Source organism: Glycine soja, chromosome 5 (assembly GCF_004193775.1).
Source record: "Glycine soja cultivar W05 chromosome 5, ASM419377v2, whole genome shotgun sequence".
In the NCBI taxonomy this organism is placed as follows: domain Eukaryota; kingdom Viridiplantae; phylum Streptophyta; class Magnoliopsida; order Fabales; family Fabaceae; genus Glycine; species Glycine soja.
In genome coordinates, this window is record NC_041006.1 from 11,602,780 (window position 1) to 11,606,932 (window position 4,153).

General features: G+C 34.6%; 1 long non-coding RNA gene across 2 annotated transcripts; it reads right to left on the reverse strand.

Annotated features, from left to right (window-relative positions):
* Positions 1 to 1,710: 1,710 nt before the first annotated feature.
* LOC114412328 lies at positions 1,711 to 3,566 on the reverse strand. 2 transcript variants are annotated; one of them, XR_003666678.1, is made up of 4 exons: positions 3,437 to 3,566; positions 3,202 to 3,303; positions 2,997 to 3,138; positions 1,711 to 2,264 (listed from the first exon to the last, which is right to left on the reverse strand). It is a non-coding gene; the product is annotated as an uncharacterized LOC114412328 (long non-coding RNA). The 2 variants fall into 2 exon arrangements; XR_003666677.1 differs by having other exon boundaries at positions 1,711 to 3,138.
* Positions 3,567 to 4,153: the final 587 nt, after the last annotated feature.

Sequence of the window (4,153 nt, forward strand, 5' to 3'; positions counted from 1 at the left end):
ATCATATTGAAATATCATCCAATCAATATATGATTAGATTTGAATTAGGAAATTAATCAATAAACTAATTTGTTTCCAATCCTAAACACATTTATAATCATGAAAATCGAAAATAGAATTGGAGAAAAAGATGAACATTCACACAGAATTCAAAATACTTAACCAAAACTCAAATTCCTCATTGCTTGGACTATATCCTTGGATTGATTAGTTTTTTAGCCTTCCATAGTCATCACCAATGGAAGAACAATGAAAATTGATCTAGAGAAGAGAAGAACAAAGTTGAAGAGATGAAGAACAGCTGAGAGAAAAAGAGTTTGATCTCAAAACTTGCACTAGAAGTTTCTTGATTCTGTTTTCTACAAAAATGATTCTAACTAACTAAGTAACTCTGAAAATGCACTAAGTAGACTAATATATATTGTAACTAATCAAAAGTAAAGGATAGGCCTTGATTAAGCCCAACTAACCTCTCTAATTAAGCTAAATACACAATGCAAAGGCCTAATTTCACAGCCCTAAATCCAAGTGCAGAGGCTCTAACTTCCAAGCCTAAAATGACCCTCAAAACGGTAGAATTGGCCCAAGCTTATTTCTAATAAAATTGTATCTCTTTTCCTTAGATTTCGAGGGACTACTCATAGGCTCTATTTGGAGTCTTTTAGCATCATAAAAGTCCTGCACAAGGCAGATAGGTCAAGTAAGTCCAAAATCCAAAAATAAGAAAACAATTATCAATTAAGCCTAATTATTTGCCTAAGACCAAAATTGAGTTAAGGTAAAAAAAAATAAGAGTCAAAGAGAGGTCAGATAAGCTAAGAAGAATAGGAAAATACTAAACTAAAAATGCTCAATCAACCACTTTACCTTGTTTATCCAATTTGTTTTTGAACACCCATCTTGTTCCAATGTGCTCTTGTTTTCAGACTTGGGAACAAGTGTCCATACATCATTTCTAGTGAACTAATGAAGTTCTTCTTCCATCACAATGATCTAGTCATCGTCTGTCAATGCTTCATCTATTGTCTTAGGTTCTATTTCTAACACGAGGGCATAAGATGAAAGATCTTTGAATGATGATCTAGTTCTGACTCCTTTAGACTAATCTCCAATGATCTAACCTTGAGGGTGTGTTGCCTAAAATATGTTAGGCTCGCACAAGGACAAGCGTACCCTATACAATAGTAAAAATGGACTCGCAAGTCCGGATATCGAATCCAAAGGACCAATTGTATTCCCAATAAGTTAAGTTTATTAAACTAGTAGTAGAGATGATTAAAAAGAGAATTTAAATATTTTTGTTGTTTTGGTTTTTATAAGAAAGCAAATAAATGAATATAAAGAGAGGTTTAAGTGATGATAAGAATGGCCAAGGGTTACAACTCACTAGTACCAATTTCCCCCTAGTCCTAGTCCTAATTAAATTCCTTCCTCAGTTAATTACCGATTCCCAAAATCAACTAAAGTCTATGCTTAAGATTAGAAGATGCTCTTTATCTTAAATCAATACCCCAATGATCATGAATCTATCAATTTAAGTCAAAGGATAAAATCAATTCTAGGGATGATTAATTAAAGACTAACTAATCTATCAAAGATTACCCAAACAATTTGATCATGCAATTTAGTATAAAATATTATCTACCTAGATCTACCAATTACATGCAAATGACAACTATTATGCTATAGATAGAGTATCAAAATGGTCGGTTCCAAATAAACATTATGAGAAATTTCATTAAGAACAAGGAAATGAGTACAAATGGGCAATTACATCATAAACCCCGGACAAGGGGGATTGGTCACTCATAATCAGAGCAGAACTAGCAATCCTATAAAGAGTAAACATAGACATACCAATAGGCAGGAATGATGTTTATGATCCGTCCTAGCAGTGTTGTTCGCGCTCTTCAGCTCTCAAAAGCCCTCAAGGTTTTCTCAAATTCATAAAAAGATAAGAATAAAATTGAATGCCCTTTATAAAGACAAAGACCACTATATATAGCTTCCTAAAGATAATTACACAAAAAGGCATATTATGGTCATGGTGAATCCACCACGGTCGTTGTCGAAAGTGATGTTGAAGTCTTAGGTTGTTGTGGATTGATTACAACCCTCTTGGTTGACCAAAACCCTCATGAATTGACCACGCCCGTGATGAGCTTACCACGATCGTTACCGAATTGTTGACATTATTCTAGGAGGGTTGTTATCATCTAACCATGGTCGGGCTGATTACAATTTTCGTGGTGAATGGACCGCAACTGTTATCAAGTTCAGAGTCTTCAAATATTCATTAATTTGTGTAATTTTCAACTCTTTCACTCAATTGAGAAACTAATAGAAGACATACAAAAATGTTTTTCATTTTGAACTCTCTTATAGAATAATAAATGGACACAAACTTGAACTGGTTTAAGAGGGCAACATCCAAAATGGACACAAATCTGAAATAAGCCTTTGATAAGAAATTTACTAGCATATATTTACTTCTTCAAAAGTCCATGAGTGATAAAAATTGAACAAATTTCCTTACTACCAATAGTTCATGGCAATAGTATTGATGCACTTATATCTTTTTGTTTTACATATTTCATTCTATTTCATATTTAAAGGTCATCAAAATAGAGTCATTGTTTTGTTATTATTATTATTATCGTTCTTTTTCTAGATTCATTTCATTACATGCAACATCATTTTTAGTATATTATCATTCTGAATCCAATTAATAAAAAGTAACATCCTACAGGTGTATATAGATAAGAAATGATTTCGAAGTGAATGATTCATTTAAATTCATGAATCAAGGAATGCTTCAGCAGTTGGAACCAACAATATAAATTATGTAATATCATGTTGTTTTCTATTAAATAGAAAAGTACTAGCTTAATGTTGCACCTAAAGTGTTGAATGTACAATTTTTGCAAATCAACAATATAATAAAAGTAATTGAGGAATGATAGAAACATATTTTGTTGTGTACTCAAATGCAATACCTGGCTATAAGATTTAAAGCTCTTAATAGAGCCATTGATAATGTTGCAATCTGCAAAAACTCTCTCAACTGCAGTAGAGGGTGTGGAATCAAAATACTATCTCAACGTTTTAAACCAATTGGGACTTCATTCTTTAACAAACCTGCAACAACGTCACAAAATTAGGTCATTTCAATTGAGGAAAACCCAGAAAAAAAAAAACTACCAAGGATGGAGATCGAAGCAAGGAACGACGGAAGGGTATGTTTCAGCTAATTGCTTCATGGAGTGCCTTTTTTATTCAGAAACTCCATTAATGGTGAAGTACCTGAAGTAAAACATTCAAAATGAAGATACTAACGACAAATCCAAAAGTAAATTCCTAAATCACACTGTGAGGGTGGCGATGCAGTGAGTGACGCCTCAAGCAGCACAAGATCAGAGAGAAGAATGCGGGTTACCTGAAGTTGGCCAGAGACTATTCGATCGGTGCCGAAAGCGGCGAGAGAGACGATGGTTGACGGCAGCAAAAGAGAAGCTAGGGCACAGAGGAAGAATAATCGGTTTGGAGAAATAATCAGCGGAAGCTACGCTAAGGTTTTCCATTTCAAATTATTACTGTTACATTATTTATATATATTTATATTTATAATTGGTGAAAGCTAGGCCACATTTTTACTTGAAATTCTGATACTGAGGACAGATGTCGTACAGGATGTCACGACATCGCGCTTCAGAACATGCAGATTGTATATGACAGTATGAACAGATTAAACAAGTAAATAACACAAGAGGATTGTTAACCCAGTTCGGTGCAACGTCACCTACATCTGGGGGCTACCAAGCCAGGGAGGAAATCCACTAAAATAGTATTAGTTCGAAGATCTAATAGCCACTGTATACAACCTTCTCACCTAACCACTACCCATGCAACTTCTACCTAAGAGCCACTCTTAGATATGAGAGCCCCTCTCACTCCCTCTCAATCACTCACCCGTGTTTACAAACAAATCAAAGACACACCAGAGATTGCTCTCTGAACAATAGAGATCAACTCTACACACTCAGGTCCAACACTTGATGTTAGGGTAACATCAAGGTGGCTCACAAAACACTCAAGTCACAAAACTCACAAAATAACTCTTCAATCTCTGACTTGATGGAAAACTCGTGCAGCC